Here is a 27559-nt window from a genome sequence, read left to right as displayed (position 1 = left end):
CTTAGGATACTGGCTTGTAACATAGCATTTTCAGACAGCTTACAAATGTCTATACATCTTTGTAAATCCAGCTGTCTTATTTTAAGTAACTCAGCTTGTGTCTGAGGGTTACATATTCCCAGCACTACTTGATATCTGAGTACTGAGGAAACGCAATTGTCACAAAAATTGCATGTTTTTACTAACATCCGAAGTGCCGTAATAAAAGATTCCACGGTCTCCGTTTCTCCTTGCTTTCTCATGTGAAAAACATAACGCTCATAAGTTTCATTTGTTTCCCCTATAGCATATTTATCAAATGCCTGAATAATTTCCGTAGGCGTTCTTTCATCTTCGGGTGTTGAAAAGTGAAACCCGTAGTACATTTTCAAAGCATCATCCCCTAACGTATGAAGCAAAAGTACAGTTTGATATTGCATCGACTGGATTGTCAGATATGTAATAATAGCATAATTATGCCATTTCAGCTTAAAATAGCTTCCAATTCTCTGTCAACTTCTGCTCCATACAAAGGGGTGGTGGTGGTCTTATGCCAGCTACCGGTCTGTTTATTGCACTCATGTCTCCTTCCGACATTGTTTTTTTTTTTCCTCCTCACCACCTTGTGGCGTCGTAATTTTCACACCGAAAAATTAAACGTTACTTATCTGTTTTTTTTTTTTTTTCCACCGTTTTGTTTTTTCTTCTCTTTATTGTACATCCCATAGCCATCACCATGTTTCATGTGTGAGGATGCCCACGGATAAAATATAACATAAAACCAGTCGTTATGTTTACTCGGCAACCATCTTTATTTAATACTCTTCTTACACCAGTCACCTCCAAGGGGCGTTACTCCAAACGGTGTAACACCTGTTGCTGTTCATGCAACAAGTACCAAAAGTCTCCCTAGTTTCACGATTTATCTCCATTGTTTGATTTGTCGCCTTTCCTTGTATAAGCACCTTTAAGAAAATCAAATCTTATGATAGGCACATCCAAAAAATGGCAAAAACATATGAAAAGCAGAACAATAAAAAAAAACCCAACTTTTTCTACTATTTTTAATAAAATTTTAAATTTTCAAAAAGAAACAAACAAAAAACACCATTCACCGCGATTTTTATCTCGATGGGTAACACACACACACACACACACACACACACACACACACACACACACACACACACACACATATATTTTAAAGGTTTTTGAATCAATTAATTTTTTTTTTTTTGTCTAAATAAGATTTTGGATGATTTGTTATAAGAATATGCAAAATATTATAATATAAGTACCTGTATTTTAAATAATTCCATCTTTTATCTCAATATATAGATGTCGTGTGGTGAAATTCAAAAATCCAAAATTAAACGTTATTTTTAAAGAAACTATGGCAGCCTTTACATTATAAAATAAATTCATTTAGCCCTAAAATTTCTTTTGATGATTAAGTGAAGAATAAGGGTTTAATTTTTTTCATAAACGATATATATATATATATATATATATATATATATATATATATATATATATATATATATTGGGCCTGGATAAGTGGTTATGCCTATGTAAAAAAAAAAAAAGAAGCTCACTTGCAGTTTCATTACATACTTTGTAAGCAAAATCTGATTCCGCATTTTGCTAATTCCTACAATCTGATGAGAAGGTAAGTATTTATTTCGAAACTCTGCAGATTAAGGACAACCCACTTCTTTTATGCTTCCTTTTTAGAAATTAAATATGTTTTTAATTTTTGTTAAAGTGTTTTGTTTTAATATGTTTCATTAACTCTTTGCTTATATATATATATATATATATATATATATATATATATATATATATATATATATATATATATATATAGCTTAGAGCGTTAGAGGAAAAGAGCAAGCTCAATTCTATGAGAGGAGACTTATCTGGACAATATAAAGCTCAACAAGTATCAATGGAGCTTATATATGAAAACAATAGGAGCTGGAAATGAAGACACAGAACTATATATTGGTGGATATAGATTGGTTCATTTATTCAATAAGGGAATACAATCGATTAGTTAGGGAATAGAAGAGACTCTTTATGCCAAGGCATTTCGAAGTCTAATGCTTCTCATCAGAAGAGTAGAGAAGATGCTAGGTAGCATAGTGGCGATGCGGCGTCTAGCGTTGGATTCATTAGGAATGAAATAGATCAAAACAAATTAAAATTAGAGATGATGTTGAGGGGGCGTCGAATTCTAAATAAAGGAGGGGCGTATTATATATAGTGTAGTGCAGAAAGGTGTATAGAGTCTTTATCATATTCTTAAGTGTATTTAGTATATGTTTTAGGGTTAAAGTTGGGACTTAACTGGATGTGTGGTGGTTCTAATTTAACGGCGTGTAAGGTGTCTATTATCTATGGAAAGGCATTTTTTTACATATGCAAGCGAGATGACATCACTATGAATTAGTGTATACTTTTGGGAAGGATATTATCGTGGTGATTTAAGGCAAAAGGGTGGGTCTGGGTGGGTAGTTACAAGGCTATAATACTGGATTTTTAAAGTATACTATATGCTAGGTAATATGTGGCAATATTTCTATGTTTTCTTTTTTTTGTTAACATTATTATTGTTATTTTATTATCGTCGTCATCGCTATTATTATCGCCCCTATCATCATCATTGTTATTGTCATTACCACCGTCGTTATTACTGTTGTTATTATTAATACTGTTATGGTTAATAGTAAAATTCCCCCTATTACTCCACGCGAATCATCTATATCCAAAATTCTATTTTTGTCCTGTTAAACATCCCCAAAGAATTTGCCACCCTATCTCTCTACCTTTTCCTTATAAAAAAGAAAACATAGAAAGATTGCCACATATTTTGCATTGAAATTGTGCACCTAAGATTAAATTCTTTGTCATTCCTTCGACAGATGTACTGCCTACCATCACTGCCTAGCCTATCGAACTTGCTTTCATTGCTAAAAATCACTTTCGGCCAATATGAATAGTCATGATCTTCATTGTATCTGGCAAAGTCCAGATGGCACTTTTTGTTCTTTACAGAAATCATTGGCTTGCACCTTGGAACACAGCCTCACAAATTAAATTCCTTCAATCTGTTCTTAACTGTAGAATGAGAGCACTTTTTAACAAGATTACATTGTTATTGGATTTTGAGAGCTGTTTCAAATCTGTTTCTGAAGCTGCAGATCTTAATAGCATTGTCTTCTCTGTAAGATGTAACTCTAGGACAACCAGATTTCGGGGCATCACGAACACTGCCTGTGTTTTGGTGTTTTTGCACAGTCATTCGTACTGTTTTCTCATCACATTTCAATGCGGTTAACTTTTTGATTGGATAAACCAGAAAGGTGGAGATTAATGAGCCCTGACGATCACTAAGAGGGAATCGAGGTATATGGACTAAATGTGATGTTGTATAACCTAGGAACAACAACAATTACGATTAGAGATGCTAAAAGGTAGATATTTTAAGCTGATTTTAAGGTCATTTGTTGCTGCGGAATTTCTTTTTGCCTTCTCGATTTGAAGCTAATTTTTTAAATTGACGTGAACACTAGGATACTTCAAGTAAAAGTCAAATATGAACAGATAAAATTATAGAGGAATAAAAGGCGAATCAAATGAGGTATAGATTGTTTAAACAGTTACATAAAATTTAGCTTAAATTTGGGTTTTTAAAAAATGACAATTGTGTACTTTATTTTTGGCAGCATTTAATATATATATATATATATATATATATATATATATATATATATATATATATATATATATATACTAGACTACCCATGACCCGTTGAAACATTTCTATGAAAGTATATTAAAATGAAAAAAGAATATAGATAGATTTATATGAGTCGTTCTGTTTCTAATTGTTTATTTAAAAAAAAAAACTTACAGCCATTGAATTATAAGTGGTTTGCCATACTTATAGGTAAATGTGCACTGAACAGATACCATAATACTTAAAGTTAAATTCAAATTTTGAATATATTTTTTAATTTAAATGTGAAAAAAAAAACAATTGAGACGCTGAAAATGTACACAGTAAAACAATATGTTTTATTGTCGCGTTGATTATTTATTTGTAACGCAAATTTAAAAAAACATATTTTCGGAGTTATTTATGTTGGTAGTGTAGAAGAAAATGTATGAATGTTTTTTAAGAAAGTTGTATTAAAAAATCGAGAATAAATTTTTCAAAAATGGGGAAGGCGGTGGTTAAATCGCCATTGTAAAATGCTCTTATGGTTGTCAACGAATTAAAGTAGAATTATTTGTAAGAAAATTGCGTTAAAATAACTTGAAGGTAATACAGAAATGAACGATATAAAAAAAATGCAGAAAGTATTAACAATTGTTTATTTGGATAATTTAAACGCGAAAAAAAAAACAATTGGGATGCTGAAAATGTACACAGTAAAACAATGTGTTTTATTGTCACATTGATTATTTGTTTATGTATGCATGTGCAACCGGAAGTCCGGTAAACTGGATGTTGGGTTACAACACCCATTACAAGGTCATCTGAGTTATATATATATATATATATATATATATATATATATATATATATAAAATATCGTCATTGGATACTGTGCTTTCACCAGACTATCCATTTGCGTGAAATCACCTTTTTCTTCACCATATTCCCTCTGCTTCACTTTTTGTTATCAAGTAAGATCTTTGACTTACTTGCAGTTTCATCAAATACTTTTGTATGCAAAATCCGATCCCACATTTTGCTAATTCCTACCCTCTGATGAGCAGGAAAGTATTTCTTCGAAACTCTGTGGATTAAGGACTATCCACTTATTAAGTGTTTCCTCTTCAGATTAAATGTTTTTAATTCTTTTTCAAAGTGTTTTTTAATGTTTTATTAACTATTTGCTCTAATTATAGTAATAATTTTATATATATATATATATATATATATATATATATATATATATGTATATAAAATTATTACTATAATTATTTTAATACCTACAGACACTAGTGTTCTTTCCTTTCAATAATTATCAGTGCAGAGAGTTATGATTACAGCTGGTCGGGAGATTTGAACTGGACCACAAAGCGATCTCTGACTCCATTAGCAAGGAACAAACCACACGGCTAATGTTAACCGCGAGAAATACACTTGAAATTACCATTAATATAAAGTGCAAATTTCATTGATGACGAAAATGATCTTATGATTATAACATCATGATCTGCACATGTAAGCTTAAGTAACCGACTTATTTCAACTTAGAGTGATCAAAAATAAGAACCGAGTTACGAAAAATGATCCAGTAGAAAAATAATTACAAGTAAAAATGTGGAATTGTCTTCCGTTTTCCTGCTTTCCGACTGACTACAATATGGTTGTCTTCAAGTCTAACGTAAACAAGTTCTTGATGAGCCGTTCCATATAAGTTAACAAATTTACCGAATTTCCATTTCTAATGATTACTATATTGTCCAATTTCTACTGCACACTCTTTAACCCTTATCCTCGAGTGACCTCTTAGCCTTGATAATGTGGTGATACCTGTGTAAAAAAAACAAAAAAAGAATTTATCGAATTTATTGTACATTTCAATGTTGAAAATTTGTGCAACCAATTCTGTATGACAAACGAACTTATCTCCCTTGCTTTCCTTGAAATCCACCATTAAAAAAATAGATGTACCACCGCTAGTGTCTTTGATTGATTTATGAAAATTAAATAACACATCTTCTAGTGGATCATTTTTTTTGGTTTGTAACTTTGTAATTTATACTAATTTCGGCATGACACATAAGTGATATTTTTTTTTTTTTCTGAAATGCATTTCTTCTAAATTTGGTAAAACTTGCAGAGAATGCTCTGTTTTACAGTTGTTGTAAAAATGGAATAGAAATTTAAATTGCATTCCGTTTTAATCTTTTTTTTTTATTGTGCCCCCCACCCCACGAACGTAATCGAAAGAATAAAATTCAAGAGGGAAGTTTTAAGAGGAAAGTCATTTATGAATATCAGGAATGATAAATGTCCAAGGATCGACCCCGAGGTGTACCCGCATTTATATCATATTTAGATGTACGACCATTAAGGACAACCTGGATTCTTCTCTTATTTAAGAAGGATTTACTTATACTAAGTATTCGTCCAGTAATACCATAAGATCTGATTTTCATGAGAAGACCATCATGCCATATCCTGTCAAAAGCCTACAGCCCTTCTCTTTCCTGCCTTATCTTATGCATGGTATATACGTTCAGAGATTACAGTTAGAATATCTGCAGTAGAACGGGTTTGCCTTAATTTATATTGATGGTCGGACAGAAGTTTTGCAACTGTAAGGTGGTGGACAAGAGCTTGATTAATTATGGACTCAAATATTTTGGCGAAAAGAAGGAGGAGGCTAATGGGGCGATAATTTAATGGGTCAGTTCTTTCACTAGAATTCTTGTAAACTGTTTTCCAGCAGTCAGGAAAGCATGATTTGTTAAGGCATCTGTTGAAACGTTTGGAGAGAACTGGAGCAACCTCAGTGGAGCGTTTTTTTAATAGTAGAGCCTGGATGAGATCAGGTCTACATGCTTTTGAGGTGTCTAGGTTTTTTATGATATCATGTACTTTAGAAGGGGCGATCATCTCGTTTGGTTTCTGTCTGCAATCTGAAAATCAGGGAGGGAGTGGTTTGCAAATTAGAGTTTGGGGTAAACTGATGGGCAAGCATGTTAGCTTTCTCGGTTACCGTGCAAACGTCATGATTGTTGGATAGTGAGGGAATTGTTGATTGCTCACTATTATTTACTACACTATTGTAGATGTTCCTAATTTCTGCACTTCAATGTGTTTTCTGGTGGTTTCGGTATATTCTCTCTTAGCTGTCGCTACTTCTTTCTTACAATTATATCTAGCTTCTATAAACTTTTGTCTGTTTGTACTGGACTTACGTTGGCTAAATCTGCAGAATGCATATTGCCTCTGAGCAATGGTAGCTGTGCAAGTAGAAAACTATTGGAAAATGTAGGGTTTGTTATAGAACTTCCGTATAAGAACATGTGCTTCAATTGCTGCTTGGAACTATTCAGTGCTCTCATTTGCGCACTGTTCTGCAGGAAGAGAAAAGATATTTCCCCATGGAGCATCTCTGATGTGATCTATAATGCCATCCCTGTCAGCCTTATTCTAGTGCCTTGTCGTTTCGAGCAATGGCTCTTCAACTTGGGGTCGAGAGTTTAGAATGATGTCTATAATTATCACAGAATGATCAGCATTCTCAAGTGGGCAATGGGCATTTGTCAGAAATTGTCAGAAATTGTCAGAAATAGTGCGGTTTGCTGGTCCTGACAATCTGGAAGACAGGTTGGGAATGTTACTGTGTCAAGGAATAAGATATAGAAAAGTTATGGATGATACTACCAGCTGTGTCTGTGTAGTTAAAGAAGTCAAGCCAATTATTGTGGGGGCATTAATGTCACCAAATACATGTATTTGGGCACTAGTGTTAAGGGAAAGTGCTACATCTATGCTGTCAGAGACATGATTGATTATAGTACAGTTCTGGGTTGAGGGAGAGCGATAAAGAAAATATAGGTAGCTAACCCTATGTTGTAAAGTTAGTTTAAAGCACATGAAGGCCTGGCCATCTGATTTTAATTTAGATTCTCTAATTATGGAGAGGGTGTTACGAATATAGACTAGCAAGTTTTTGCATGTGTCTGTCAGTTCTTATGACAAAGTGGAAGATACCCAGACATGTTATAAATGTTAGAGGGGATGAAGGAGTGCAAGGTGCAAGTTAGTTTCACTAAGTGCGAAAATATTTGGGGAGTTTGCTAGGAGAAATTATTCTACATCATCTAAGTTAGTTCTTGGTCCACGGATATTTGTAAATACAAGGCTCAAGGGAGAAAGTGAATCATTGTTCAAGTGTGTGTCTGGTTTGATTGTTAATTTGGATTAGCTGTCATTTTATTTTATTTATTAGTTTCAGTTTAGGGTGAGAGATGCTAGACATAGCGGATGTGCATAGCTACTATCATGCAACACAAATAGACCATCAGCCGATTCCTTATCCACAGAAATGTGGCCTCGGGAATGCCCACCAGTGATGATGACCTAATTTTATTATTTCTTAAAAATAAGTCTAATTCTAAATGTGCATCGCTTTTAGTGGCATTTGGCCAAAGAAAGTCCCATCATACTTAGTTTTGCTCTCAAATGACTAAGACGGTATAAAGAAATAAAAATGTTAGCATATACGTTGAGAGTCAACATTGAAGATGGCGACTGGAAAATGAGGCTCGTAAAAATTTATGAGAAGAAAATTAAAGAAAGATTTTGCAAAAGTGTCGATCTTTTTTATACTATACTAGCATGGGCGCCCGGCATTGTCCGGGTGTTTGTATGTGTATGTTGAGCAAAAAAAAAAAAAAAAAAAAAGTAGGAAGGCATGCTCGAACCCGTACCGCAAAGGAGGAAAAGAACGGGGTAAAACCTAACGTTTATGCTGTTACGACTACCGCCAATCCGAAAGCGACATTTTTTACAATTAAGGCTAGACAATCTAAAGGAGATGATAACTTTAAAAAATATCGGCAAAAAAAGTGACCCCCCCCCCTGTAGAAAAGTGCCTAGTTGAAGGGGAAGATATTAATGCTTTTAGCCAATTTTTCGATATTTGTCGTATGAAAGGTCGAACTTTAAAACGATACTAATCTTGGTAAAATCCGTCGCCTCTATTGAAAGTTTAAGGCAGACATGCAAACAGACAGACATTTATATATTGGTAACTACAAATTTTCGACCCAAACTGATGAAAAAGCTTGCCCTATCTCTGAATACCCTTTATGTAAAATTTCAAATAGTTAGACCAGAAATTGTCTGAGTAATTTGGAAGAGACCGCAGAGGTCAATTTTTTTAAACTTTGACCCCTATTATGACCCCTTAAAGGCAAGGAAATATTAATAATCAACACAGAAAAAAAAAAAAGAAGGTAAATGCTACCTTACACTACAACAGAAAACCGACCACTCGAATTTGTTTTTTTAGGGGTATTCGAGATTGCTGACAACGAATCTGATAATCAAACCTGTCACAAATTTACCGTTTGCATGGTATGAACCCCTGGACCCTGGAACTATTTTATGTCATTTCATCACCTTCAGTAGTATTTTTTTACATGTGTTCGTGTGTGCACGCATGTAATTAAGTGACTTATCACATCACGGAGGAATTTTTAGCAGACATTTGAAATAAAAAAGTAAAAAAAAAAATGTGGTTCATTTTTTTTGTGTGTGTTACTTTCTAATTGATCTAAAAAAAAGTTTTCACAAGTTTACAAAAATATATTTTTATGTTTTAGGTTCTTTTTTTGAAGGGGGAAGGGGGAGTATTCAATTATAGAACTTGTGTAGGGGATGTTATGTTTTTAGTTTTTTTTGGGGGAGGGGAGAATATTCAATTATAGAACTTGCATCTAACGTGCTCCTACAGTTTAATTACCCGTTTTTCCATAAGTAACATGCCGACATTTACCAAACAGAGTACCATTTAACATTTCACAAAAAAAATTGTTTACATTCGGGGGAAGCATCTGTTACGCTATACAATTTCTATAAATTGAATACTCCCCCCCCCCAAAGCATTAAAAACTACATTTAAAAAGAACTTTCTTGTTATATGTAATGTCAGCTAAAGATTCATCCGCGATGTGACAAGTCACTTTACTATGCTCCTACGCGTGCGAACACATCATGTAAGAAAACACTACCGCGTAGCGTTAACGAAGGCAGTGAAATGGCGGAAAATAGTTCCAGGGTACAGGGTACAGGGATGAATTCCACGCAAACAGTAAATTTGCGATGGAAACGGTTATCATATTCTTTTTAAGCACACCGAAATTTATTAAAAAAAAAAAAAAAAGTGTTTTTCTATACGAATGTGAGACAGGCCTTAAAGTAAAATAATACTGTGTTCTGAGACCGTACCTATTTACTATGCCTCCCCATGGGACAGAGTTAGACACCAGGGTCGTTTTTTAACGTGGAGAAAAGGTACAAAAATAAAAATTGTCTCAGTCGTGAAGGATTTCTCATCCACCGAAAAAGAACAAGAAATAGAAGTGCAGCAAGCAGCATCTGAAGAACAGATACTACACTTTGATCTTGTACCGAAGGCAAGGCCTGTGTTCTGAGACTGTATCCTCGGTCAGGGAGAGAGAAATCATACTCGACTGAGGCAATTTTAATTTTGTTCCAATCCTCTTTTTAGTGAGCTGGAGTATCCCCCCCCCCCACATTAAAAATCGGCTGGTCTAGCTCTGCCCTCGAACAATAACAGAAGAAATAATTCATTTTTTTTTTCTAAGGTGGGGAAGAAGAGTCTACCGGCAGTTTTGATCAAAATTTCAAGATAGTGACCGGAAAAGCAGTTTCGCAGAAAATGAAATTATTAAAAACTAAATAAGGACTTCGATAAATTAAAGGCCAAATAATTTAAATTTTATTTTTTCCAATATTTTACTATTTTAGTAGTGACTTGGAGACACCCTGCCCCCAAAAGAAACACAATCTTATCAACGTGAAGCAGACAATAACAAAAAGACGCCATCTTGAACTGATTTGCCCGAGACTACTGCTTTCCCCGACATTCCATTGATGTTTCTATCGCAATTTCCCGTTCATGCGTTGCTTTTTCCAGATGAACAGTTTTTCATGCGTTTTTTTAAAGGTGAGTTTTATCTATTGATACAATGAAATATTGAAGAGATTATCAAAAAGGAATAATCTCAAACGAATTTTGGTACCCATGCAAAATACAAACTGTGCTATTTAAAAAAAAAAAAAAAAAAAAGAAAAGATGTTCAAGTTAGGGTATCTTTTGTTTATTAATGTGTTAGGTGAAAGTACAGAATAGGTAAACTTCCTTCCTCTCCATTTTAAGAATAGGTTTCAAAATAATAACCTTATTTCGGCACGGTCCATATTCTGCATTAGTACTCGAATTTTAACTCTGTATTTTATAATATATCTTGAGTCTCCCCTTTAAATTCAGGGGAGTTTCCCCACTTTAATGATAGACGTAGTAACTAAACTACTTGCATATGATGTTTTTCGCTGCTATAAGTTGCAGTGTCGCACTTGAAAAGTACAAAACATTGGAATGGAGACGGGAGCGATTCTATAAAAGAAAAGGCACTTCTGTTGTGCAGTAGTGGTGCAGTGCAAGTGCACTGCACTACTTCGAAGGAACTACTTTTTTGGTTTTCAGTTTGGAAATTTGGAGAGTGCTCAACCAACATGAGTAGACAAATGCAATTTCAGGACCGAATCGAAAATCTCAACAAATGTCAACAACGATAAATGCGTGTTTTTATTTTATTTTATTTTTTTAAAAACGTTTTTGTTACAGATTTATTGAATTTAAGGGTATCTTTTTTTTATATTTTTAGTTCACCTTTAATTTGTCGACTTTATAGGTTTTCGGATACGCTGAGAACGAATATCGCATTTAATTTTTGCGCAAACAAGTAATTATCCATATTTGGAGACATTCGGTATCCAACGCAATCGCTATAGTTTTGCTGGCGGCCATCTTGTTTCACATTTAGGAAAAAAAAAAAACGCCAAAACATGGGCCCCCCAAAAAATTTTGCGGCCTCATGGCCCAAATGCCCCCCCCCTCCCTACGGATATTTTCCCGCTTCCTGATATCGATATTGATTTCTTAATTACATTTATTTATTTTTGGTGCTAATGCAGAGAGTGAGGGTGGGTCTGCCAAACGATTGTGAAAAATGGACCGCATGTTTCCGTGACGTCAGATTTGTGTTAACTATACGAACTATGGAAAAGCAGAAGCGACTTAATTATTTTTTAAAACCTTTGTTTATCTTCTTCAAACAGCAATTAATAATTTATCATTGTTATGATTTTGTTAGGTTTTAAGCTTTACAGTTTAACGATTATTATAAACATTTGCATATTAAATATGAAATACGGTTTTACTGAATGTTCATTTGGTTACCTATGGGGTTCCATATTTTGTTCAGTAAAAAGAGACAAACAAAATATGAGGGGGGGCTACAAAATGCTTAATATTTGTGCAATAATATTTTCAAATTGGTTTTAATCTGGCGATAAAATAGTTGACAAGAGTCATGTTTATATTAAAACTTAATATTTAAAAAAAAAAAATTAAACACAATTAAAAATCTATGTTGTAATGGAACATTTTGGAATAATGGAATTTTAATTGTTTTAATCTTTTAAAAATCAATTAATGTTTACAAAGTTTCTTTTTCGTGGCAATTCAACTGATTATAGTATATATTAATTTGAAAAAAAAACGCTATTAAAAAAAAACATAATAAGTTTATATCAATTTTTTAATTGCAACTTCAAGGTAAATTTTTGTTCAATATGTGTATTTAAATTTTAAAAAATAAATATTTTTTTACTTATTTGAACTCTTATGTTTCATAATAAATAAAAATTTCGATAGATTTAAATATATTTTGTTCGAATTTCAAAAAAAAATAAATATGGGGGGGGGGACATACTAAAAATATATTTCCTCTTGTATATTTTATGAAAACTGCATTTTATATGCAATTTCATTCTGAAATGGATTGTAAAAGAACAGCCGCCTGTTCTTGTGAGTAAATAAGAGATAGGATAGTCGAGGATTCAAACTTGCGAAGCTAGATTTGAAATTGAAAATTCCGATCATAAATTAAAATAAATACAGAATACATAATGTTATTGAAATACAGAATGTTATTGAAAATGGAATGTAGAATTACCATTGTTTAGTTCACATAAAATAGTTAGATATTTGTTTATAGAAAAAGGAATGTAATGATGAATTTTGTTTCTGTTAATGAAATGAAATTAGAATAAGGAATCTAGATCAGAACAATAGAAAATATTAAACATATTTGTAAAGTGGGTTAGAGAAACCGGGTTGAAACATGTGAGTAACAATGCATGCTTAAACACGGAGGCATGTCATGCCATGTGTCTGATATGCACGTGTTGGTCATGCAATGACGTCAGGAGTTTTGAATTTAGTTAGATAAGTAAGGCAGTTGGGCAGTCAGTCAGGGGACAAGTGAGAAGAGTCAGTCAGACAGAGCTGACATCGAACCTTGGAAGCAAAGGTTAAAAGAAGAAAGAATCATGTAAAGACTTGAATTCCTTGATGCAAAGCCATTGACCGGTCGAAATGGAATAAACAAACAATTTCATCTTTTTGTATCTGCGTCTTCATGTTATGTTATTCAATAGAAAAGGTATTGCCGATTTATATTATAAGAACTCATCTCAAAAATAGGTAAAGAAATATATGTGTCAATGTTTATGGAAACACTCCCATTCACAGAACTGTCAAAAATATAAATGTCAAACTATATCTCGGTCTATCTATCAATATATCTAAATTCCCCTCCCATTGTGTATTACATGTCATTGGCTCTCCTGTATTAGCATGTACCCTGTCTCTTTATATATAAGACCTGTCTCTATCTCACAACATGAACACTCTAAGACTTTCTTACTAAGACGAACAACAACAATATGTACGGCATCCCTTCTAAAAAATAACACCTATTACATAATAGGATAAGTATTGAAAATTTCACGAAAATCTGACCATTAGTTGATTTTTGCTAGATTTATTAAACACTGGTATGTTTTCATGTTCGGAATGCATGGAAATGTTATTTTAAAGCGCCAATTATGTAAACACGATTTTCGTCTCGCAATTTCATTATTTTTGTATGATGAAAAAAATTTAAAAGAATTATTACTAATTTATTTTGCCCTTCTTCTTTTAAATGGTACAAAAGTTATACTAATAATATTAATTTATAATAAAGTTACATCGTATTACACATAGGGTGGGGTAAGTTTGTGGTGAATTTTGGCAGTCCCTAGTGATCCGCACTATTTTTTAAATTGTATTTCTAAGTTTAATTAAAGTTTTATGATTTTTTTTTTATTCAATTGCAAGGTTAAAGTACAGAATAGATACAAAACACCCTCCCCTCCCGATGTTAAGAATGGCTTTTTAAATAATGTTATCATTTCGGCACGGATCATTCTCTGCATGAGTACCATTTTTTTTTTTTTTCATTTTCTTAATTTCATCAGTAAATATTACCTTACACTACAACAGAATTCCAACCACTCTAATTTGGTTTCTAGAGGTATTCGATGTTGCTGACAACGAATCTGATAATCAAACTAACATCACAACTTGATTTTTTTTCTTTTTAGATAATTGTTATTTTATCAACTTGCATGAAAAGAGCTACGTAAAAGATGCTTAAAACCGTTTGATTTATGCAAATATCATCAGTAGTTCAAAAGTCATGAGAATTTTAAGTGCCAAAATTTATGCTTTTCTTTTAGAAAAGGCGGGCTAAATTACGAACCTCAACATTTCAAGAAATTCGGTAATTTCGCCACCATTTATTTATTTTTCAAGCTATTCTCATGAAACGTGGCACTCCTATGTAAATTTGTGCGTTCTTTCTGATTATGCGGTCAAATCTGATGTATCTCTTACCATAAGGCATGAATTATAAATTCAGATGTACAAATTTAATTTTTTTTAAACTGGCGCATGGTATCGTACAGTGGGTGTCTATTAACAAAACTAAGTATTATAGTGGTATTTAAATATAGCTTTATTGTGAATAGGCATTTTCCTGCCTCATCAAAGGAGAGCTTAATCTTGGGTGTAGCCATTGAATTCCTAAAGAACAGTCTACTCCCCTCAAAGAAAAGAAAAATTGAGTAGATATGAATTAATCTCAGAAATAAATCAAGAAAATTTTTCATATAGATTTTGGATTTCTGTAAAAGATGGAAATTCCCATAGTCGACTAGAACTTGTGCATTTTGGGACCAGTCCAATTTTCAATTTTGTAAATCCTCTCTATCTGGCCCAAAATATACCCCTATTTTCTGAGATGCAACCATAAATCATACTCTACATGAATCTTCGATGTAACTTTCACAGTACCAGGATACCAGGAATCTTGATAAGCAACAACTATATATTCACCAGTTGATGGTAATTTTTGTTATTTTACTGAAAATTCAACTATGTAAACAAAGAAATAAAATGGTAATTTTTTACCTTGTTTCCACCTTAACATTTAAAATGATTACTTTTATAGGTTTTAGGGTATGCTGAAAACGAATATCGCATTTAAATTTTCTGCAAATAAATAGTTTAATTATTAAGCAATGTCATTTCTTATGTTATCGCTGGTTGCCATTTTGGTACACGCGAGTGCAACCCCGAGAAACTATGCGCAAACGTGTGTACCAAGATGGCCACCAGCAATAACATAAGAAATGACATTGCTTAATATCCAGAAAGCTACTTTTTTGTGGAAAATTTAAATGCGATATTCATTTTCAGCATACCCGAAAATCTATAAAGGTAGTCATTTTAAAGAAAAATGTTAAGGTGGAAACAAGGTAAAAATTTACAAAATGCATCACAGTGAAATTCTTTATCGAACCACCTAATTGTTATTATTATTTAGATATCTGCTAATCAAACCTGTCGCATATTTATCATTTGCATGGTATGAACCTCTGGACTCTGGGACTACTTGCGCCATTTTACCACCTTTGTTTACGCTATGTGCGATCAGTTTCTTACTGAAATGCGTACATGTACGTAGTCACTTGACGTTTCACTAGGTGCATGAATACATGGCGGACATTTTAAATGACAAGAAATATTTTTCATAAAATAAAGTTTTCACCTCATTTAATAGTAAAAATAATGTCAGTAAGTTTTTACGAGTGATTTACAAAAACATTTTTGTTTTTCATTTTTTTTTTTTTTTAGGGGTTAGTATTCAATTATAGAACTTGTGTAGTTTAACGGGTACTTCTGTAGTTTAATTAACCATTTTTTCGTAAGTACTGTGCTGACATTTACCGAGTAGAATACTGTTTAACATTTCACAGAAATTCTGTGCTTACATTTGGGAGGGAACGGTGGAGGGGTGGTGGCAAGTGTTGTTAATGATATCAATGTACCTATTTACTATGCCTCCCCACGGGACAGAGTTAGACACCAGAGTCGTTTTTTAACGTGGAGAAAAGGTACAAAAATAAAAATTGTCTCAGTCGTGAAGGATTTCTCCTCCACCGAAAGAGAGCAATAAATAGAAGTGCAGCATCTGAAGAACAGATACTACACTTTGATCTTGTCCCGAAGGCCAAAAAGATGATATCAATGTAACTGTAAGAAAAAACTTGCAAAACAATCCAAATTTATGCATTAATCGATAAACTTTTTATACGTTTTATGCAGAAATTTATGAATAAAATAAACATTTACAATAAAAAATGGATAAAAAATAATGTTTTTTTGTAAAACAGATTTCTTTTTAACAAACTATGCAGACGAGAGTTAATCATATTGATATAATTTAAAAGTTCTCTGTTCATGAAAATTATGTAAATAATATGACTGTTAATTAGAGGCCTCCATACATTTTTTTTTTAAAAAAGCACAAAAATAAATTTGTCACTACTTCAATTAAAACATCAAATCAAAAATGAATTTTTTTTTTACGTTGATGCTAGATCTCCTAATTTAACATTGTAATAGTCATATGTTCTATTATATGAATATATTTTTTTGATATTGAAAACCTTTAATAAAAAATTCTATATTTAAAACTTCATATTGCGAAATATTGGAATTTAATATTTAAATCTTAAAAATTAATTATTTTAGAACTCTGTTTTTTTTTTTTGTTGTTGTTGTTGTTGTAATTCAAATAATTATATTATCGAGAAAAAGCGTTGATTTTGTTTTTTAACATAATATTGATTTTATGTCTATTTTTTATTTACAGCTTCAAAGTAAGTAAATTTTGTAATGGTTTTATATATATCTATATATATATATATATAGAGAGAGAGAGAGAGAGAGAAATAAAAAGGAATAAACCGTAATATGTGTTCATCAACGTTTCGTCTTTATTTCGAAATAAAGACGAAACGTGGAACATATAATACGGTTTGTTCCTTTTTATTTCTCTATTTTGTCGGAATACTATTTCCATTATTTTCATCATATATATATATTAGCAGGACCCATGTACCGGCATTGCCAAGTTGAAGTATGCCCCCAACCCACTTGTAAAAAAAAAAAAAAAACAACCTATGGTTGTAAGTGGGAGCCACTGATGAGTCCGTAAAATAGCGGGCACTGGCATCCATGGCCAAAATGAATATACTGTGCCAAAGTAACAACGTCAGTATCTATAAATCCATTCTTAACATGAATTAATGGGGATTTGATTACATGCGCTGATTATTCTGTGCTTTCACCTAATGTGTCAAATTAAAGTAGGATATTAGCAATTGTTACTCTTCGCCTGTAATGTATAATGAAAATAAATGTAATGTATAATGAAAATAAATGTAATGTATAATGAAAATAAATGTAATGTATAATGAAAATAAAAGAATGGACTAAAAATTACTTATAACCCAATGTATTTACTCCAGAGGGAACATTGTGTTACAAGGAAAAAAAAACAACCAAAACACACTGCAGCAGACCTGAAAAAAAATTCCTGTAGCATTTAAGTTTTTCCTTTTAACTTTGTCATAATTTTTTCCGGCGGTTATCATCGAGTACAGGCTTAATTTTGAGATTAAAAAAGAAATTCAAGAATAGTATTTTTAATGATTTAATGACTAATAGTTAGGATCAACTTGTAATGATAACATTCTAATAAATAGAACACACTTTCTTTTTTGCCACTTCAGTTGTTAATGCTGCCCCTAGCTGTTAAATGTTTCCCTTTTCTGTTAAGGTGTATACATTTTTTCCACAGTATTTTGGTAATGTGTAAGCTAAGCGTGTAATCTGATAAGCACTATAGAAAATTGCGAAAAATTGAAAAGGAAAAATCTAAATGCTAGTGGCAGTGTTAAATATGGGAGTGGCCAAAAATTGGGTGTTCACTGTAGCAGAATGTTATAATTCCAAATTTCAGCTTGTAAGTGCTGTTAATTGCTTGTAAAATTTACGAATAAGTGAAAAATAAAAGTAAATGGTAGGGACAGTATTGTTCAGGTCCACCAATTCTGTTGTTTTTTTAAAATTATTTTGCAATCTGAAAGTTACGTGTGTTTTAAAAGTTCTAAAAAGGGCAAACGTGTCCAATAGCTGACCCTAATTGAGTTGCCAGATTCTACTAAATATTTGAAGCTAAATCTTTTTTAGAAAAAAAGGCCAAAAAGCCAAATTGATAACTATAACCAGATTTTCACAAACCAAAAAGCCAAATTGAAAAAACAAAGTGCGTGCGTAAATATATATAAACATTTATGTATTTTACACATTGTTATTTTTTATATATGCTTGTGTAGATTGGTGATGTTTTAAACTGACGCATTTCATATATATTTATATATTGAAGCATTCAACTTCCAAATAATCGCACCTTTTTTATTATTTGTTCAAAAAAAAAAATTACAGAATTTTATTAAAAAAATATGTTGTGGAAATAAAATTTTTGGCAAAAAATAAGTTTGTTTATTTCATTCAATAAATTCCTGTATTTTTTTTCGGCATAATAAACAAATACAAATATTTGGAAGTTAACCTTTTCAATTTAGTCCAGAGTTAACATGTTCAATATATAATTAAAAAAAAAGTTACATTGGTTGTTTCTCACCACCTTTCACATTCACTTTAATTTGAAGACACAAGTTTTCAGGTAATCTGTAAAATTGTTACTGACAAATAGTCTTGCCATAAGCCAAACAACACGTGCACATGTGTTGCTTGGATAGCCATCAAAAAGCATAACGTTATTACATAAAAACTATTGTTGGCGACAATTTTACATGTGATAATCATTATCATAATATTGAAAAACCACTAAATGTCATCAAATCGGATTGACAAGATAAAGTAATTAGCAAATAAACTTCCGTATTTTTTTAATTTGTTCTTTTATGTTTGATCTTTTTTGGAGAAATCTTAATATAAAAGACGCAAATATTTGGGAGCTAAACTCTTACATGTATAAATATATATGAAATGCATCTGTTTGAAACGTCGTCAATCTACACGCAGTGTGTTTTAAAGGGGCTGTGTAAATTTTTTTGTTGTTTTGACAACCAGGTGAAATAATACATCTTAGTGACGCCACATTTTAATGTTAGTAAGCATTCGTTTATGAAGTGAAGAATTGGATTCCGGAATATGAAAATTTTCAGCTCAGCCAATCAAAATGGATGGACTTTGTCAAGGGATCTATTATTATTATTCATGAATCGGAAATTGAAAAGATTATGTTAGGTCTATGTACGCATGAGTCGGTTATGGTCGGTGTAATCACAGAATCTATGGAATGTGTGGAATTCGTCCCGGTGACAACTGCTAGCAGTGGAAGGACTAAATATTTAGACAGAAAAATAGGGACTCCTTCCTTTAAAGATGTTGCGATGTTGATGGTGTTGCTCATAGGATGCAATGTAGTATTTTATTATCATGATTGAATGTGTCTAAAATGATGTTCAAAAGCTACATAAGATAGTGGCTATTGAATTGAATTTGTATGTGGCATCTGTTGTTGCAAACCTACGATACTTTGGTCCAGAAAGGAATTTCTGCGGATACTTTATTAATATAGAGATATAAAAATAAATATTTTTAATTATTTAAACACTTCAGCTTTATAAAATGTTGCAATTTTTATGGACCTAAATTTATTTTGTTTAGTTTTTATAAAATGAAATATAGGGGTAGACACATCTTAAAAAAATATTTTCTCTCATATATTTAATGAAACCTACTTTTAATATGTAAGTTAATCATTCAAACACTATTGTGTTTGAATATATATTAAGCGTTAGTTTTACTCATTTAGAACTGCTTTAAAGCTTCACCACTCACTCATTTTGTGACCAAATTGCAGACAATTTTTGTCAGTTCATAGGTCACCTTCGCAGCTATATTTAAAAAAAAAAAAAATTTCAATTTAAATTCATTAAAACAAGTTATAATAAAATTACTGATGATGAAAAGTCTTAAGAATAATAAGAAACGTTTTAAAGACGATTTCTTCTGATTTGCTGTTGGTTACCATAACCTTTTCGTCATCGACACCTTCATAAATCATAGCGGGAATGTTGCTCACATGCCATCTTATTTGGGTTATATAAATAGAGTTAACAAAAGTGATGCTCTTTGACATGCTAGGGCTGATAATCTTTCATTTATGATGTCACCTGTTAATTCTGTTTCTCTCTTTTTTGTCCCTTCTTTCTGTTTATTTACTTACGTCTTTTATTTGATTTTTTTTTATTTAGTCGATTAAAGAAGTTGGTAATTTTTTTATGTATCGTTGACAATATATATGAACACAAAAGAAAATATTATTTCCAAGCAAAGCTTGGAAAAATTATGGATTACAATAGAAAAATGCGAGCATGAAAAGTAATATGGTTAAGCTTAAACATGGAAAAGTAAAGGACTAGTTGTTAAAACTGGAAAAGAAAAAGACAAGATATTCTAGTAAAAAATATAAATTTATAACTTAAAATATTGCAGCATTAAGAATTTAATGTTCAATTGAAATTTTAAAAATATTCTTAATGCTGCAATATTTTAAGTTATAAATTTATATTTTTTACTAGAATATCATCCTTTTCTTTTCCAGTTTTAATAACTTGGTCTTTTTACTTTTCTAAGTTTAATCTTAACCATGTTACTTTTCATGCTTGCATTTTTCTGTGTAATTTAAAAATGGATATTGAAAATTTCATGAAAATCTGATCATTAGTTGATTTTTGCCATATTTTTTAAACATGCGTAGGAACGTTTTAAAGCTTCTTTTAAATGGTACAAAAGTTAGGGTAATAAATTAGAGTTACATATAGGAGGGGGTTAAATCTGTGGTATGCTTTGGAAGTACCTATCATAACCAAATTTTCACAAACAGAAAGCAAAATTGAACATTTAAATTGTTAAAAGAAATAACAAAGAGTGTGTATGTGTATAAATATATAACCATTTATATTTAGTCCCCCCGACAAAAGGATGGTGGACCTGTAAGTTCACCCTCGTCCGTTCATCTGTCCGCACTTTTTTCAATAGCTACACCTTGGAATTTTTAAAAAAATTTACACAAACATTAAATATGAGTAAAAAAAAGTAACAGAACAGATTTTCTAGGAAAACTCCGGTTGCCCCTCAGGTTAAAATGGCTAAAATTGACCCTTTTGTGCTTATTATTTTTAATTGTGTTTGTGTAGATTGGTGATGTTTTCAACTAATGCATTTCAGGTGACGTCCATTTTGAACAATTACATATATTTTAGTTGCAATTATCTCCCGTGATTTCGACCTTAGAAAGGTTAAATTTAAATCGCAACTTTGAAAAATTTTGTTTTTTCATAATTATTTTTCAAATGAACATAACTTTTGGACGCCACATCAATTTACACGTGCACATAAAAATAAATTTAATGTTTATATATTTACACGCACAATCTCTGTTGTTTTAATTTGACTTTTTTATTTGTGAAAATTTAGCTACAGTTATTAATTTGTCCTTTTAAAAAATTTTTTTTTTTTTGCTTTAAACATATTTATGGTCTGGCAATCCTGAGGATGACACACTATTGTAAAGAAGCACCGTCAAAGTGTGTGACTTTCACATTTATACATATTTTTGAGCATGCATTATTGAAATGCATGTGAATTTTGAAAATTCTTACAAAATTTAAATTTTCATAACAGTCAAAACTTTGTAATGAATGAATTAATGAAAGTTGTCTGCCCCTGCTGTGTACTCTCCACACATAAAACAAAAAAGTGATTCCTCTGTAGTAGTGCATCTCAAGTGCCAAATAAACTCCGTATTAGAATACAATTTAGTTAATAAACATTTTGAAAAAATGTTTGTTTGTTGCAAGAACATGTTGATACTTGAACTATTCTGTACTTTCACCTTACAATTTAATAATAAAAAAGATACCATGAATATTGAATTTATCTTAAAAAATCCTATCTAAAAAAAATAGCATGGTCTTTATTCTACGTAAGTCATTAGGAACTTCCTGACCAAAATCTGTGACATCAGCAATTGTGTTAACTATATTAAGCTTTTAATAAATATGGAACAACAGAAGTGACTTAATGCTTTTTTTTTTTCAATCCGTTTTTCTTTTCTTTTTCAAACCCAAATAGATAATGGAATTAATATCTTTGTTAGATTTTAAGATTTATGCAAATAACATAATTATTATATATATATATATATATATATATTATTATTATTATTATTATTATTTTTAAATATTTATGTATTTATATGCCTGTTGGGCTAATATTTTTCTTATATAATAAAAAGTCCAAACTTAGGAATATGTGACCAATTAAATTATTAATTAACATATTTGTTAAAATAAAGGCGGTTTTTGTTAGTGGGGGCGAACTTTTAATTTAAATAAATCACAGAAAAATATTTTTATTATACAAATAAGTAGTTTATTCCAAAGATTAAGTTTTAGCATTTATAATTTAAATACAATTTCGGGCATATGACTCCCCCCTCTGCTCACAAGTATATGGGCATAATTTAGAGGTTCAATTTTCACAACTCTGTGAATTAAATTAGGCTGTATTTTGCCAATAATGCATTGAATTTTGTCTTCCAAGTGGTCTATTGTGTTTGGTTTATCAGTATAGACATGTAACTTTATATATTCCCAAAGAAAATCTCATTGGTTTAAATCACATGAACGAGATGGCTAGTTGACAGATCCATTTCATGAAATTATCCATCCATCAAATGTTTCTTTCAGTAAATTGATTATATCGCATGCTGTGTGACATGTGGCTGTGCCCTGTTGAAACTACATGAATTGCCAAACCAAACTGAACTCAAAATAACTGCTGGTTGCCAAATCTGCAATCAAAGAAAATAGTTGTCAATTTAAAATTCATCACTTCTAAAAAAGACACCCTATATATGGCAACACTTCAAAGGCCAGCAATGACCAAGATCTTTCTGATTCTCTCCTTTCTGATCTTGAGAATGTATTACAATGGAGAAAAAGATGGCTGGTTAATTTTAATGCATCGAAAATCCAGCTTTTCTCCTTTCATTATAATCGCTCTGACCCCCATCATGCTCCAATTAAAATAAATGGCTCTTGTCGTGGGGAAGATCCTTCTGGGACTGAGTTTCACTCCTGATCTGAAATGGAACGCATGCATCAAATCTGCTACCAAGATCACTGGAAAAATGGTTGGGTCACTCGACCACTCTAGTAGATATCTCACTGCCAATGCAATCCTCTATTTGTAACAGAGGCCTAAAATGTCCTAAAATGAAATACTGTTGCCACATCTGGGCAGGAGCTGCTCTGCATGCCCTATCCAGCCTTGATAGAGTTCAAAAGTGGCTTCAAAAATAGTAAGTGATGCCCTTTTCTCCTCCCTGCAACCTCTTTCTCACATAAGAGATGTTGCGAGCTTGTCTCTGGTCTATCATTATTGTCATGGCAACTGCTCATTTGATCTCTAATCTTTAGTCCCCCTATCAAACTTTAAAAAACACTCCACTAGCTACAACTATTATCAACAATTTTCCCCATGCTCTGTGTGTGCTTAAATCTAAATGCAGATTCCATGAACAAAGCTTCTTTCTCAGAACTGTCAGCCTGTGGAACACTGTTCTGCTGGCCTGCTTCCTGATTAAATACAACATGGTAGCCTTCAATCCCAATGTAAACATGTTCTTGTTGAGCTGTCTCCATAAAAAATCAAATTCTACCCAATTTACACCATTAACAATTACTACACTACCGCCTTACATTCATTAACTCTTATGCTCTAGTGGCCCTCAGGCCTTGATAAGTGGTGACTCCCAAGTGAAAAAAGGAAGCAAAGTGCATTAAAACCTTGTGATTCATATTTACGTACAATCAGTGTTTAGAGAATAATTGTTGAAACCATTGTTACTTTCTTGATTTGTTTGTTACAAGAATGTGTATGAAAAATTAAAGGATATTTTTGTAAGTATTTTTACAAGAATTTATTGAAATGTATTTAATATAATTTATGGCAAGTATTAATTTTCATAAGTATTTATTGAAATGTATTTAATATAAGTATTAATTTTCATAAGTATTTATTGAAATGTATCTTTGAAAATTTTGTTTTGTATTTTCAGATTCTTCAACTCCAAAGTAGGAACCTAAATCTAGGCTGGAATATGAATTATCATTACCCTGGTGCCTTGAGATATGGACCTGTCTTCAGAAAATACATTGGAATTTCTATGTATAAATTTAAGTTTGAAACTAGAGAAATCCTATTCTTCTGAAGTGTGTGGATCTTTTTTATTCATCTTTTCAAGCATTTATCCCTTTTCTTCAAAGTAATCTGGAATAGAACTAACTGGAATATTTGCCCAGACAAGTTGATAATGCTAAGACAGTCTCAGTGTAGGTATTTGAAAATATTCAGATCCCAATATATTACACAGGGATCCCAAACAAAATTTTGCAGAGTTTAGCCTTCTTATAGATTAAAATATTCATCAACATTTTCGTAAGTTTTGAGAATGTTTAAGTTTAAATATTAGTAAAACCAAGTGAAATAAATCCTGATGATTTCATGTCATTTGTTTACTCTCCTATAAGGAAAAATCATTCTGACAATTTCCCTGAGTAAAGGATCATTCTTATTGAATTTCAAGTGTGTAAATCCAACAACCCAAATGTCATCTACAAACACTAACACAGATGGATGTGTCACTTGTGTTAAGTTTATCGAATAAATATTTTATGAATTAGTTATGAATTTGATGATTCATTTCGGGTTCTTGTAAAAATGTATATGGGAAAATATATGTGTTGCTTATGTTAAGTTCCTCAAATATTGTAATAGATATTTTACCAACTAAAATTGAAAGTTGTGAACATTTCATGATTTTATTTAAGGCTCTTGTAAAAATGTATATGGAAAAACATGTAGAAACAAGTTGCAGTAAAATGTCGGCTTCAGAAACGAACTTAAAGACCAATGTTGGAAAGGAGCCACTCTCGTCTTGTTCTTTGTCTTCAGCAAAAAAAAAGCGGAAACCACGTATACAGACAAAACCTGCTGAACGATCATATAATTGCGATGTGTGTGGTTTTGCGTTTTATTGGAATTCAGATTTGCTGCGACATATGCGCATTCATACTGGAGAGAAACCGTTTTCTTGCGAAGTGTGCGGATCTAGTTTTTCACGCAAATCAAATTTGTCAGAACATATCCGAATACACACTGGAGAGAAACCATATTCGTGTGAAATTTGTGAATCTTCGTTTTCAGTGCAGTCGACATTGTTGCGGCACATAAGGACACACACTGGTGAAAAGCCGTATTCTTGTAATGTTTGTGGCTTTTCTTTCATGCAAAAGACACATTTGTTCAGGCACATGCAACGACATAACGCAGAGAAGGAGTTCATTTGTGGAGTATGCAACTCTTCGTTTACATCGAATTCGTCTCTTGCGAAACATATGCAAACACACACTGGACAGCAACCATTCTCCTGTGAAGTCTGTGACTCTTTATTTTCAACGGAATCCTGTTTGTTAACTCACATTCGAACTCACACAGGAGAAAAGCCATATTCTTGTGAAATGTGTGGCACTACTTTTTCTTACAAGTCAAATATGACAAGACACATGAAAAAACACACTTAATAAAAATGATTTGATTGTTTTTTTTTTTTTACCACAAAATAAAATATGTGTCTTTGTATTCTTTGGATTCTTCTGACAGTTCTCATCTTGAGTTTATTTTCACAACGTTTAGGTTGATCTAACCTTCGACCTTCTTCAGGCGCATCTTGTCAAACTCGGGGGGGGGGGAATCTGCACTGAATTTTGAACACAACCCTTTATTTAATCCATGCGGATAGCATGCACTTGTTTCATCAGTCATGATTGAGTAGAAGTCCTAAATAATTTGGGATTGTGTTTTGAGTGTAATTTTCACTGAGGATTGAACCTTCAACCTCAAGAGTGTAACTTTACAATTGAATTTTGCCAAGTACTTTATCCACTACGCAACTTATGTACAATTATAGTATGAATTTTAGGTGCTTTAAACCTATTTTGTTTTCTAAATGCACAATCTTATATCATTATTTATTACTACATATATATATATATATATATATATATATATATATATATATATTACTACCTACTTATTACTATATATATGAACATGAAAATAACACTTAAGATGAGAACAGTAAGCAGAACAAATAATATGAATAATCAATCCTCATCTCAAAAATTCAGACACGTAAGATTTGTTTTAAGCCCAAGAAAACTGCAATTTTAATTTCTTTTATTATTTTATTCTTTTTTTTTTATATTTCAACAATATTTCTAACAGTTGAATTTTCGTGATGATTGATAATTTGTATTATTGGACTACAGTTCTCCTCTTGAGTGTGGTTGTGTTATAGTAATCTAAACATGATGTTAAGTTTTTGCAGGGATATGTTGACGTCCGTCTACATACAGCACTTGGTATTTCCATTCCCAAATGGTCACTTGTCTGGTACTATCTAGGCTCAATATTGCTTAACTTTGGTGATCTAATGGGAACCAATGTGTCAATGCTATTATGCCATATACAATATATATATATAAAATAAATATGCTTTTAATATCCACATCCATATGTTATGGCATAATTACATTGACACACCTATTCTCATGTTGAGCCTGGTCAGTACCAGATGGGTGACCAAGTTGGGAATTTCAGTGGTGTATGTAGAAGGACGTCAACACCGCCCTGCAAGAGTTGCAAAATCATAACATTATCTTGCCTAACAGGGATTTACATGCGACTGGGGGCCATTTGTGAAGGTTCAATCCTCAAAATACAATTGCAAATTACTTAGAACTTTTACCTTGTCATTGCTGATGGAATGAGAGCATAATACTTGCATAATTTATATAAAGGCTTCTGTTTAAAATTCCATGCAGATAGATTCCTGAGTTTGCCAGAAAGATTTTTGAGTTGGACAGATTTCTGAATTCGACAAGATACACATTAAGCAAGTTCAAGGTTACATCGACCCAAATCACACTTGAGATGAGAACAATAGTTAAAAAAAAATTTTTCTTTTAAATATTTTTTAATATCTACATAGATAAATGTCTCATCTTTCCAGAATCATCAGTTTCACTGGTCGCATGATTTCAAAATTTCATCCAAATCAGTCTTGTAGTTTCTGAGAAAAAGTTGAACAGACAGATTAAGAGAAATATAAATTTATTTTTAACATATGTTTGAAATACTTATATACATGTTTCATCTTTCCAGAATTATCGGTGTGGAGATGGTAACATGATTCGAACCCTGGACTTGGGTCATATTTTTTTTTACTCAAATCTGATGTCTTTGCCATCATGGCCATTGTAACAACTACATGGAATATGGAGATATAAAGTCTATTATTTTTTTTAAGTGACATATAGTAAACTACTTGGAGTATA

At 31.9% G+C, this 27559-nt stretch overlaps 1 long non-coding RNA gene across 1 annotated transcript; it reads left to right on the top strand.

Annotated features, from left to right (window-relative positions):
* The first annotated feature begins 10507 nt into the window (after positions 1-10507).
* On the top strand, positions 10508-25788 carry LOC145258158 (uncharacterized). The gene is made up of 2 exons (XR_013864057.1): positions 10508-10706; positions 24220-25788. It is a non-coding gene; the product is annotated as an uncharacterized LOC145258158 (long non-coding RNA).
* Positions 25789-27559: the final 1771 nt, after the last annotated feature.

The sequence above is a fragment of the Euprymna scolopes genome, chromosome 33 (assembly GCF_053919585.1).
Source record: "Euprymna scolopes isolate OS-2025 chromosome 33, ASM5391958v1, whole genome shotgun sequence".
Classification (NCBI taxonomy): domain Eukaryota; kingdom Metazoa; phylum Mollusca; class Cephalopoda; order Sepiida; family Sepiolidae; genus Euprymna; species Euprymna scolopes.
The sequence above is the reverse complement of the archived record's forward strand: the minus strand, read 5'-3'. Positions and strand labels throughout refer to the sequence as shown.